Consider the following 14,012-nt stretch of genomic DNA (forward strand, 5'->3'; position numbering starts at 1 on the left):
TCCTAGTTTTATTTAGAGTAAGTCTTGGGCCAGAGGGTGGTGGAAGTGGGGAATTATAAAGTTTTATGGGAGGGAGAAAGGGAATCATGGTCATGGCATTTGAAGCTGGGAGGGACCTACCTTAGGGACCCTCTAATCTACCTCATTCATTTTACAGATTCAGACTCCGAGGCCTAGAGGGATGAGGCAGTTTACCAAGCTTCTAGGAAATAGAAAAGCAGAAATTTGGACCCAGGTGTGGAACATTTAGATAATTGGAAGATGCCACTTCAGCAGGTGGAATTTTTTAATGTAGTGAATATTTTTGCTTTTGTAATGTGTTGATATGAAGCTGTAAGTCATAGGTGAGAATATGGAAGAGACTTGTTTGTCAAAAAGTTTTTAAAAATTTCAAGCTAATTCATGATAATTTTATGTCTTAAATAATTTTAAATCATTCAAAAATTTTTCATCCAGAGCTTTGAAGACAAGAAGAGATTAAGCAGCTTGTAGAATGTCTGAAATCATCTTTTAGGATTATGTAGATGGTTTGGGGAGACTGGATATCAACGGTTATCAAAAAAAAAAGATTCCTAGAATATCAGAGTTGGAAGGAATTGAAAAGACCACCTAGCCCTGGCTTTAAGGAGTTTACATTCTGTGTAAAGAACGCATACAACATGCACGTAGAAAAGAAAATATTTATGCATACAAAGCTATTTAAAGTAGTTTAAAGAGGGAGATAGTATTTGAAAATATTTATGTATACAAAGCTATTTATAATAGTTTAAAGAGGGAGACATTATTTAAAAACTGAGGGAGCCCCAGAAAGGCTCATGTAGGAATTGGTACCCGACCAGAGCTGTGAAGGCAGCTGAGAATATATTATAAATATATAATAAAAGGTGGAAAAATGAGAAAGAGTACATTCTAGAAATGGGATAGCTCTTGTGCAAAGGGACAGATATGGGAGAGGGTGTCCAGTGTGGTTGGTTGGTTGTTGTCCTTCGTTCTTGAAGATGACCAAAATGATATCGCTATGTGAGAGTCAAGGTACAGTGTGGCTGGTCAGACCAGTATAAACACTGAAGGCTCTCCCACAGGTTGGGTGCAAATAGTCCACATGAAAATTTGGAGTGGCGATATCTCTAAATTTGTGCATCTCGTGTGTCTTTTGAGCTGCCGCAATTCTGCTTTGCTCATAGAGCCTTCTTTAATGTAGACACACCATAAAGGGTGATCCTGTGCCAGTGGCTCCCATGACACACAACTGACCCCAAAGTTCTTCAGAGAGTCCTTGAGATTGTTCTTGTGTCGTTTCAGCTGGCAGGACAGTTTTACTGGAAAAGAAAGTGTGTGAAGGGAAGAAATCTAAAATAAGCCTGGGAAGGTAGGTGGTATCCTTTACTGCAGAGAACTTCAAATGCCAGGCTGAAGGATTTATATTTTATCCTAGATATAACAGGGAGTCACTCGAGGTTTTGAGTAGAGGAGGGACACATTCAGACCTGTATTTTCAGAATATCACTATGTGAAGACTGTAATGGCCAGCTAGTTGTGGTGTAGTGGATAAAGCACTGTGCCTGAAGTCAGGAAGACATCTTTCTGAGTTCAAATCCAGCCTCAGACACTTGCTAGCTGCGTGACCCTAAGCGAGTCCCTTAACCCTCAGTTTTCTCCTTTGTAAAACGAGCTGGAGAAGGAAATGGCAAACCACTCCAGTTTTGTTTTTTTTTTTGTCAAGAAAACCCCAAATGGGGTCATGGAGAGTCAGACTAAAAAAAGCCTGGACAGCAACAATTGAATAATATCGATCAAAGAGACATTAAACAGAATATGACCAGTTAATAGGCTAATCCTGTAGTTCATATAAGAGAAAAGAAAGTCCTGAACTAGAGTAGAAGATGTTTGAGTGGAGGGAAGGGAACAGATGTCCAAAGTGTTGTATGAGTAAAATTGACAAGACAGCAAATGATTAGGTATTAGGGTTGAGTGAGAGGGAAGAATTAAGAGTGATTCTAAGGTTGCTCATTTGGGTGCCTAGAAGAATGGTCCCTGGAGTTCTCAGTTTGGGGGAGAGGGCTTGGGGTGGGAGAGTGAGAAGGTGGCTCTTAACCAATTAAACAAATGAAATATTTTTTAAGAAAAGAAGAAGCAAGGTCCCAGGGAATTCATAGTTGAGTGGCATAGCTCCTCCTAAATCTTTGATAAGAAAGCATGGTTCCAAGGATAGTCCTATACTTGTTAAAAAGGTTTAGACTTTCAGTTAAGAGACTTGGATTCAGATCCTACCTCCTACATTTATTAGCTATGTGAACCCTCCTCAAGTCACTTCCTGTAACCCTCAATTTCATCTGTAAAATGGGGATTATAATACTTATTTTACCCCACCCCCATCCCCCAATTGATTATTGTGAAGAAAATGCTTTGTTTACCTTAAAGTACCATGTTAAATGTGTTGGTGGTGGTGGTGGTGGTAGTGGTGATGGTGGTGGTGGTGGTGGTGTTATTGTCCCATGGCACAAATTTTTGCTCTGTAAGGAGCTAGTTTTTTTTTAAACTGTAAGAAAACAGAGCGTAATTTGCATATCCTAGCCCAGATACCCTGAAGGAGGAGATGCACATGAAAAAGTAAATAGAAAGTAAATGGCAAACCATCCAGAGGCTGGAGGAGGGAGGAGACAAATTGCTACCAACCCACTGTAAACTATTTCACATTAGAAAACAGACACCCCTTGAGAGGAATGGCATTCCCACAGCCGTGTGAGGAGACACTTGGTGTAGAAGGTGGGAATGTAGGACTACTGTATAAAACAGAAGGTCTTTAGATAGGCCAGAAGCGATCCCCAGAAAACTGTAAGAATTTTGTCTTAAAGGGACCATATTTGTGCTTGTTTCATTTCTAAGCACAAAAAAATCGCTCTGTGATTTGACGTCTGGATTTCTGTCATAATTTTGTGTGGCATAGCTGTAGGGAACAATATCACGAGACTGGTATTTTTTTTAAAATCATATTTTGAGTTACCACTGTTTCTAGTGTTATGAGAACTGAAACACAGTAAAAGATTTAAGAGTAGATAGGTAATCAAAATGAATTAAATCAAAATGAGGAAAAAGATCCCCCTAAATAAGGAAGGCTGTGACTGTCACATCTGCAATGTTTACACATTTTAATCATCTCTAATTTAGATGATATTAAAAGGTTTAATTCTATCACCTATGCTTGCTCATACCAACCAGATTTTTTTGCATATTATCTCTAGATGGTTCCTGGAATGTCAAAATATTCCTAACCAATTATGGAGGAAAGCTAGATTGCTTGATTACTGTCTAAATATTAAAAGTTACTCCTGGATTCATAATCCCTGATGTAGTATATCTATGTCAGTGATTCTGCATCCAAGTGTCAAGCTTTTATCCCATGTGGATGGGCTTCAGAATTCTTTTTTGTTGTTGTGCCTTCAAGAAAGCTGGGACAAGTGATAATCCATTAGGATTTCTCACAATAAATTGTATATCATGTAGCAGAAATAATTAGCCTAGATTTTATTTCTGACATGCCATTGCTAAATTTCCTGAGGGGTATTTTTTCAGTATAAAATCCGTTTAGCGTAATGAATGGCAACAGTAATCGATTTTGTTTCCTTCAGACCACTCCAAAGTATGTGACTGATAATACACAGGCTTAAGAGTTAAACTAATGTTAAATCCATAAACAAAACCAAATTAAATTTGAAAGCCTCTGGCCTTAATTTATTGGGTTCATTGTTCATCTTGAACTTCGTGTTTTTTGCTCTGAGATCTTTGAGGGTGTGTGTATGTGTGTGCATGTGTGTGTGTGTGTGTGTGTATGTGATATTGTAAACTTTGAAGCGCTATATAAAGTTGAATTGTTATACATAAGGCTTAGTAACCTGGACAACCTTTTTTTCCTTTTCATTTTCAGTCTATTAATGAATAGAGACTTGCAGAAATTATTGAAGAAACTGGTAGAAGTTTCGGTCCTTAGTGGAACTGAGCCAGAAGGGCAGAGAGTACCTTGTAGTCGGGAGCTGTTGCTAGGTGTAAAGTGCCACCATCACTTACAGGCTACCCGACAAAGCTTTGTTTTTTATTTAACAGGCTCAGAGGCTGGTTCTCCAGACTTGGGTAGGTTAGGATGCTCTGCTTTAGCACCTAACAATTTTGCTTTGAGAGATCCTCCTTTCACAAGATTCATCATGGCTAAGGAAAATGGCTTATTTTCAAAGACTTTTCTTTTTGAGAGAATTAGAGAAGAGACTAGTAGGTTTTGAACTTCATGGTCTCAGATCAAGATGGTTCTGGAAAGCTGAACAAGCCCTGTCCTCCTGGGAAAAGAGATAAGCTGATGTTTTGTAGAGTGTATTTGTTGAAATTTAGATAGAGAGATGGAAAGACAAATCTTATCTAGGTCTGTCTTTCTATCTCTCTGTCTATAGATAGACCATAATCTAGCTATATCTAGACACATAGATGTATCTAGATATCTATCTAGATATATCTATATTTTACTAGTATTAATTTGTTTTTTTACTGCTCCCCTTTTTCTTATACCTGTTTTATTTATTTATCCTTCCATCCCTTAATTAATTAATTTATTTGTTTGTTGTTTAAAGCTAAGAGTTTAATTCTGCAAGGAACTGAGATTATTTAAATGGGGGAGATAATCAAGGTGATGCTTTATAATGGTCTTCTAAGTACAGGAAGTACCTCAGGAAGTAGAGTACCTCATCTTGTGAAAATAGTGTACTCTGGAAATTGTTACTGTAGCATGACTTCCTATGAAGCAAAGCACATTGGTTTCCAATATAATTTTCAAGATTTGTTATGGAAATGTATTTCTGTGCCCATTGTTAAGTGGATTTTGTGGTCTTCTTCATATCCATATCAATCAAATATTCTTAAGCAGAGAAATATGAGCTTTTTTAATAATTGAATTTTAAGAAAATTGGTTTTCTTTGTAATTTTTTATATAAATATGTAATATTTATGCATTTAAAAATATTATTCTGTTAAAGGGTTGATAGACTTCACTAGAATGACAAAGAATTTCATGGTACAAAAGAGGTAAATGTCCAAATATTCTTTAGAGCTGTATCTGTTCTATCTAGAACCAGGCAGTTTGATACCACCCCTACTTCTATTAAACATATAGAATTTCAATGGAAATGTTTGGAAGGCTCTAAATTGAGCAGCCTTTTTCAGAAACGTCTGACTTTTTGAACCTGAACTTGTTTCAAAGAAGAGACTTGAAGCTATGAGTGTCCTGAGTAGATGAGTCCTTGGACATTTTACCATGGCCATGAGCCAAACTTACTGGATAACACCAGAGCTCAGATGTTGCCTCAGATCAAGATGGTTCTGGAAAGCTACCTGGGACATGCTTCCTACCTAGGCATGTAGGCCAAAGTCACCTTATAGCAAAATTATATTCCTGGCTTCTGAAAGGTGGCAGGAAACATCTAACAACCTATTTATCAACTTAGTGACATGGAACCATTTTGCATATGCTGAAATTACTTTTGGTTAAGTAAACAACTTAATTGTTGTTGTTTAGCAGATTAGTCGTATCTGACTCTTTGTGACCCCATTTGGGGTTTTCTTGGCAAAGATACTGGAGTGGTTTGCCATTTCCTTCACCAGTTCATTTTACGGATGAGGAAACTGAAGCCAGCAGGGTTAAGTGACTTGCCCAGGGTCACACAGCTAGTGAGTGTCTACTCAGGTTCTAGATCTGAAGGGAATGAGGATGTCTAATTTAACACCCTCATTTCATAGATAAGACTAATAAACAGAGAGAGGGTCAATGACTTACCCAACGTCATGCTAGAAGTAAGTGGCGGAACCATGATTTGAACCCAGGTCTCCTTATTCAAGTCCAGTGCATTTCTAACAACAGCACTACCTCCCTTAATCTTGCTTCTTTACCATCTTCATTTGTGAGTCCTTGTTACAGATGAAGTACACTACTCTCAAAAGCATGAACCAATGAACTGCTAGGCAAAGAGTATTATTATCTAAATCCCCTTAAAACTTTGGTTCATGCCTTAGGGGAATAGCATACTTCATCTGTAATGAGGACTCAGCAGTGAAGACAGAAGAAAAATCCCAGATACACCAAAATATTTAGAGAAACATTTTTTGTTGTAGCAAAGAAGTGGAAATAAAGCGGATGCCCATGAGTTGGGGAGGGGGGATGGCTAAACAAAAATAATAGTATATGAATGTAATGGCAATGACGGATATGGAGCTTATGAAGAAGCAGTGAGAGACTTACGTGAACTAGAATAGAAAGTGAAGTGAGCAGAACAAGAAGATGCCACATACACTAACTTCAATGTAGATGGAAATAACTACTCCTCCAAAAAAAGTATGGCTATGCTTGACTCCAAAGAAGGGATGAGAAAAAGTTCTTCCTTACTTTGCAGAGTAAGGGACAGAATAGGTATGCATATATGGCAGGACTTGGTGTGTTGGTTAATTTCCCTGAACTACTCTTTTTCCCTCTTTTTTAAAATTTTGGATTATAAAGGGTAGTTCTCTGAGTAGGAGAGGAGAGAGGAATATGTTGAGAAATTAAAGTGTTACAGAAATGAAAAATATCAATAGAAATTTAAAAATAATTTAAGGTGTGGCATAGGAGGTAGTGTTATCAGGGTTGTGCATATTTCAGTTTAAAAGATTGTCATATGGTATTTGGGATTAATAGTCTCTCAGGGGTCAAGACTCATTTTAGCCCCTTTTATTGCTGAGTCCAGAGTGTTTGGGGATTGGTAAGATGTTAGAGAGGATTTTCAACTAATGCTCCATTATGAGACCCCATGTGATTCAAACAGAATTATATGGGTTTTTTTTTTTTCTGGTGACAAACCAATAGAAAAAGCCAGATTCTAGCCTGGGAAACTGGGATCTGTGGGTCCAGTTATAGTGGGAAAGATTGATTAAATGGTTGACAGTAACTTCCAGAAGTAGTGTACATGCTTGAAATTCCTCCTTCTTTTGGGATGTCATGGACTAATTTTTGCATTTGTATCCCTGTCTCCACATGGTAGGTACTTAAGAAATGCTTAATTGATTAACTGGTACCTAATGCAGCCATGGGCCTTCTTTTTCTGCAACTAACCAGCTTTCATGGTATTAACTGCAGTGAGGTAAAAAAGTGGATTGAATTGAGGAATCAGGAGACCTGAATTCTCATCTCAGCTCTGCTTCTACCTCACTGTAAAATCTCCCTGGCCAGAAATTCTGAGGGGCTTTCCCTCACAGACTGATATTTTTTTGATGGTAAGTTAGGCTATCTTTGTCTCAATTTTTACCTAGTCCTTAGTCATTGAATGGGTGTTGCTTCATGTATACTGAGGTCTGAGAAAGACCTTAATTTAGAAAGACCAAGGTCATCTACTGTATCCTTAGTCCTTTTGACTTTTGTCTTACCACTGGACTTTGATGATCCTGGAGGAGAGAATGAGGCTGATGACTTTGCACAGCTCTGCCTCACTTAAATCCAATTCACTTGCAAGTCAAGACATCACCCTCCTGATGTCATTGGTCCTTTTTGAGAACAGAGGACGAACAACATAATTATTCTTGGACCTCATTTGGCTCATTTATTAAATGAAATTATTGGATTAAATTATTTGTGTTGTACATCGATGGCTGACCATAGAATCAGGAAGACCTGGGTTCAGATCCCACTTTCGATATTTATTAGCTGTATGACTTTGGGTAATATACCTAACCTTCCCATGCCTCAATTTCCTCATCTGTAAAATGAGAGGGTTGAACTCAATGGCCTCTAAGATCCCTTTAACTTATAAATCTTTGATTTATGATATCCAACTTTTATGTTCTAACTCAGTGCTAGAGATAATAATTTTCAAAGGCAGGTCCTAAATCTTTTCTTTTATCAATCTGGTTCATACTCAGATGATTTTATTGTTGAAGAACTAGATTTGTGAATGTCTGGCACAATGAGTTAGGTTTTCTGTTTCTTACTTCATGTCTCTCCTATGATCACTGGTGAGTCTGAATTCTGAAAGCATTTTTTGGAGCCATGAGGAAAGTTCTCATGTTGTTCATTTGATATACATTTATTAAATACTGGAAAGCTACAGAAAAAAAGTGAAATGGGTTCCCAGGTCTCAAGGAGTTTCCAATCTCTTGTTGATGGAAGATGTACATCTGTACAAAATTGTAAAGACAATACAGATATCCCTTCTACATCATGGGGGCTAGCGGTGCAGTGCCCCCACAATCTGGAAAATCCACATAAAATTTTCTGGCCTTCCCTTTGTACCAGAGAAGTCTGAATTTCTTTTTCTTTTTCTCTTCTAAGGTGTTTACAGTACCTTATTGTACTGTCATAGGCTCTGTGTGATCTGCTGACCATCACATGTTGTCTATGGCTTCCACAAAACTCCCCCCAAATTCCCATTTAATTTTTTATGCTGACCCATGATATATTGAAACCACGAAGTGGAAAGTCACAGTGTGGAAAGGATAATTGTATAAGACTGTGGAATATTCATTGAAGACAGTGAAATAGTGGAAAGGTCTTTACCTAGTTTAAGCTTTGCTACTAAGACCCTCTGTGGTTTTTGGAAGACCATTTACCCTCTTTGGTACCCCCATCCCTTCATAGGAAAATATGACACGGCTAAATTAGAATCTCTGCATAGTCCCTTCTGGCTTCAACACACTGTGGTTCTAAATGCTGAATAAATGGACAAATGATAAATGTTACACAAGTTTAAATGAGAAGTTCAGAGGAGTTTATGGTCCCTGTTAAAATTCCCGGGTCCTTTTATAAATAAAACAATTCTGCTTAAACTTTAGCAGGCATGCTGCCTTCGCTTTACCCTCTGACCCCCTTACCAGATAAATGGAGCAAAATTGATTCTTTGTCTGTATTCTGTTTCCTCCCTAAAGGCTCATCTAGCAATTTACAGAGGAATGGAAAGCCAGCCTTAGCCTTAAATTGATTTAACTACATTTGATACACTCTTCCTGTCTTGAATAAGACTTTTCTGTTATAATAACCCAAAAGATTGCTTTTCACACCTCCTTCATTTTTATGATTCTTTTCAAAGACTCTTAGTGTAGTTCACAGTAGAATTCTCTAGTTGGCTTTATCACACTCAAGAGTAACCAAAGCGGAGGTGTCAAGTCCTCATAATGAGACTAAGGGCTTTACTACTCTCTTTTTTATGAGAAGGCAGTGCTACTTTCAAACAACTCCTACTAATGCATTCATTTGGACAGCAGATGGTAAGAAGAAAGATTCTGTGCAGAAAGAGAAGGAAAAGATCACCGCTGTCCCTCTGTCTTCTTATAGGCAGCCATAGCTTCTGTTCTGTTCTGGGGTGTGTCTTACACATACTGGAACCCAGGGTTTCACTCCCAGGTCAGCTAATGACGCGTTCCGTACCAAAAACGAAGAGTGTGGAATTAAAAATAAGAACAATAATAGCTAGCTTGACGTAGTGCTTTAAAGGTCACAAAGGACTATTTCCTTTTGTCTCCACCATAACCCTAGGAGGTCGGTGCTATTATTATCCCCATTTTATAGATGAGGAAACTGAAACAGCTGATAGTGAAGTGATAAGCCCAAGATCGCAAGCTACGAAGTGTTTGACGCTAGATTTGAGCTCAGGTCTTCCAGACTCCAGGCCTAGCATCACCTAATTAACTTGATTTATTTTATTTTTTTGAGGTAATCAGTGTTAAGTGACTTGCCCAGGGTCACACAGCTAGTAAGTATCTGAGGCCATATTTGAACTCAGGTGTTCCTGATTCCAGGACTGGTGCTCTATCCACCGTGTTACCTAGCTGCCCCCCACTGAATTCCTTTTAAAAGGTGACAACAACCTGATGATTGTGACTTTACCTGAAAAGAATCATTTATTCATATTAACATGAAAAAACGTATTAAAGGGAAACTGTTGTCCATTCCACAGTCTTCTCTCTTCCTTTAAGCCTCAAGAGCCGGCATAGCATAGTGCTGGACTTGGAGTCAGAAAAACCTGGATTCAAGTTCTCCCTTTGACACTGACTAGCTGTGTGACTACATAGCAAATACTTTATCTCTGCAAGTCTTAGTGTGGTCATCCTGAAATGAATGTGTTGTGAAGAACAAATAAGAAAATGTATCTGAAGTGCTTTGTAAACTTTAGGTAAAGCAATGCTAAGCCTTGGACTTTATACCTTTATTTGCTACTTTGGTGAGAATGGAGTTTGGAAGATAGAATGGGAATTGATAAGTACTTAAAAATGAATGATTTCCAACTTTGAAAGACTTAGGGTCTCTGATCAATCCAGTGACCAACTATGACCTCAGAGGAGTCACGCTGACATAGGCTACCTACCTTGTGATAGAGAGGTGATAGACTCAGAGTGAATATTAACACATATTTGGGGGAAGATGCAGACAAGACAGGAATTTGTTTTACTTCACTATACATGTTTGTAACAGCATATTTTGTTTTTCTTGCTTTCTCAGTGGAGGTGGGAACCGGTGGGAGGGAGAGAAGGTGAAGATACATTTTTAAAAATAAATTTTCATTTTAAAAAACTATATACAAATTTGAAAAAAGAAAAATGTTAAAAAGATGATTGAGTCTTAGGTTAGAAGAGATGGCATGTTATGTAGTGAAACAAGCATTGAAATGGGAAGCAGGAAATCTGGTTTGTAGTCTTGGCTTTATCACTAATTAACTATGTGATTTTAGGCAAGTCATTTAATACCTCTGGACCTCAGTTTCCTCATTCATAAAATGGGAGACTTGAACCTGATCATTTCAAAAGTTCCTTCTATGATTCTATGATATTTCGCACGCTTGCCTGCTTGTTATTTTTCTTTCCTCTTTTTCATGTCCAGATAGAATAGGACACCTTTCATCACTTAATGCACATGTTATCTGATGGCCTAGTAGATATATTGATTGATGATGGTGGTTTTCATATTCACAGGGTGACTGTTTACAAAATGGCCTTATGGAAAATTGATTCAGTTTGGAAATTGATCTGCAGGGGGACAAGAAGGAAGGTGATCATTTGAAAAGTGTGGCATTTGTGGCTCTGACAGTCCCAGGCAAAAATACTTATCCTGCTCAATAGAAGTAATTTCCCAAGATGAAGAATAGTTCCTCTCTTTAACATTCTAGACTTTACTCGGTCCTTCTCGCACATTTTCTTCCTTTTTATTCTAGGAACTGCAACCCTAAATCCATATTTCTGTTTGATTGCTGACATAGGCACATCAGAAAGTCAAAGAAATTTGGTGCTGGGAGTGAAGTATCTTATAATATTTCAAAGCAGAAAAGGTAGACAGGGTATACAAGTTTTCACACATAGGTGGGTTTTTTTGCTTTTGTTATGTTGTTTTCATAAAGTGTGTAGAATTGACTTTTGGGAAACACTGCCACTCTCACGTCCTACATTTCACGAATCTCACATCTTTTGTTTATGATGGCGGGACATTTATCTGATAGCATCAAGGCTAGATGCTGAATCTTCAACTTTCTAATAAAACTACTTCTCTCTTCATAATGTGGATGGAAGGAATCTCTCTAACCAAGTGGTCTGTACCTAAAATAGGATCATTGAAATCCATGCTTAGCTCAAGTTTTTGAAGGATGAACAGGGAGTAGAGGGGTGGAGGGAGAGCTAGGCTTTCACTTTTCCTAGCTAAATCTCCAGCACAGACCTCTATCCTGTTCATAGGGTCAGAGGGAGGGAGAAAGGGGCTGGTATTTGAGAAGACTAGGGAGGGAGGTGAGAAGGCAATTTATGTGGATGGGGAAAAGAGAAAAAATTGAAAAGGATTTGCAAGACAGTGTGGCCATCATTGAATCATAGGAGGTCAGAGATAGAAAAGGTACTTAGGGGATCATCTAATCCAACTCCATCTTCACCTTACAGCTGATAAAACTGAGGCCCAAGTCAGCTGGCTTGCCCAGGATGAATGAGTGGCAAATCTAACACTAGAAATCCGATCTCCCAATTCCTGATTTATTCTGTGACAGTATTTCACAGCCACCATGCTCTATAAAATAAACAGTGACTAGGAAGCTTCGAGCCAACCAGACCCTGAGCCAGTGTGAAAGGAAGATTCTGAATTTAGTGGGGAGAGACTGTAACTATTTTTATATTAGACAGGCAGACAAAGGCTCCATCATGCTTTTTGCTAGCAAATTGGCAAAAAAAAAAAATCATGGCTGTGGCTATCGAGGACTCTGTATGTTATGATTTGATAATGAATCTCATTGCAATTAATTTTACTTTGTGGATGACATAAAGAACCTGTGCTTAAGTTTCCATCACCATACCATATTCCTCTACCTTTTGTAGACTCTCCAAAGGAAGTCATTGGCATTCTTTGTGTAGGGAACGTTTGCTGACCTGTAATGCCTTGTTCCCAGAATGAAAACATAAAGCCACAGTTTGATGGCTTTCCAATATTTCTTGGGGGCCCCTCTATGAGCATTAATTGCTTCACTGCTGTGTGGGAAAGCAATTTGTACATTAACAGCACAGCAATAAACAGCCATCATGTATTGGGAGATGAGGCGAGGAGAACAGTGAGAAAATTTCTTCTTCGAACAAGTGACATTATCTACGTTTAGGCTTATTTCAATAAAATGCCAGACATTTTTCCAGTTTAAAAGTGTCAGAATTTCTGATTTGGTTCAGAAGTAGGTGCAGTCTGTCCTTCCTGCCAGGTTCTACCACTACATCCCTTATATCAATGACAACATCAAACAAAATTCTTTAGCTGATACCACATGGCATCCAGGTCTCTTACTCTCTCCTATATTACATTTTATTTGTTGGCTGCCCTGGCACAATCAACATAAAACTGGTATATCATCTCCTATCTGAATGCACAGAACATCTGGAAAAATTCGGATCCCAGCCAAGGACAACCAAATTCCTTTTTTCACCATTTTTATTTTATATGATCCAAGTAAGAATGTGCTAGAGAAAAAATAAAAATCCCAGGGATCTTTCCCCAGGCATCACAACGTAGTCTATTAGTTTCCTCAGGGATCCTCAATTTTACATGAACTCTCTGTTCCTAAGACTGTTCTTTTTTAAAGTTCAGAAATGGATCATTAAGATTTTATAAGGTACATACACATTCATTACGGCTACATAAAACAGAACAACAAAATCTGATAATGGCACAGATGAAAAGGATTGGAAGGAGGAGAGACATAATTAGTAATTTTTGCACCTAGGGTAAATAGTACAAAATATGTCCAGGACAAATGGCCCAACGTATTTCTTCAAAGAGTGCTTTAAAACAAATTTAATGGGAGCATGAGTAGATAACCTACAATAGCCAGTGGGCTGAGACTCTGAGGTATCATAAAGCTAGGGAAAGGAAGAAACTGAGCAGGTCCAGGTGGGAAGGAGCTTACCTGGTGTGTGCCTTGCTTGCCAGGAGGAAGAAGGCACCATCTGGTAGCTTCCCATTTTAACTAATTATCTCATTAACCAGTATCTAAACTCAGTTGTTTCTGTGCTGCTGAGTGAGTACAAGTACTGTCAGTGCCCTCTAAAAGGCAGGACCAACGAGCAAAGTCCTACTTGCTCCACCTTAGTTATAGTTCTCAGAAGGAAACCCAGAACCAAATAAGAGATTATTGTTATTATATATAATAAAAATGTAGACCCTCAGGCATAATCCTCTTAGCAGACCATAATTTGGAATTATGATTTTTTATGTTCCTTTTTATTCCTTATTCTGTTTATTTGATTTTTAATGACTTGATGGTTATTAAGTCTGTAATAAAAGACTATTTGTAAAGAAAAAGATTGTATAAGGTGGCATGGTTCATTTCCTCTCCCTCTGCCACGAAGAACGTTTTCATAGCTCTTAGAGGTGGTCAGCTAACTCCAGTGAGCAGTCTGCAATACAAGAGGTTGACACACCAAGCCCTCCTGAGGTATGGGAAGACACAGTTTCAATGATATGGCTTAAGTTATACATACATGCCTCATACATGAAC

General features: G+C 38.2%; 1 protein-coding gene across 5 annotated transcripts in view; it reads left to right on the forward strand.

The window, feature by feature from the left end:
* Window positions 1–14,012, forward strand: part of SUSD4 (sushi domain containing 4) — a 227,149-nt gene that overhangs the window by 90,299 nt on the left and 122,838 nt on the right. The gene's annotated exons all lie outside the window — the stretch shown is intronic.

This window comes from Notamacropus eugenii, chromosome 2 (assembly GCF_028372415.1).
Source record: "Notamacropus eugenii isolate mMacEug1 chromosome 2, mMacEug1.pri_v2, whole genome shotgun sequence".
Taxonomy (NCBI): Eukaryota; Metazoa; Chordata; class Mammalia; order Diprotodontia; family Macropodidae; genus Notamacropus; species Notamacropus eugenii.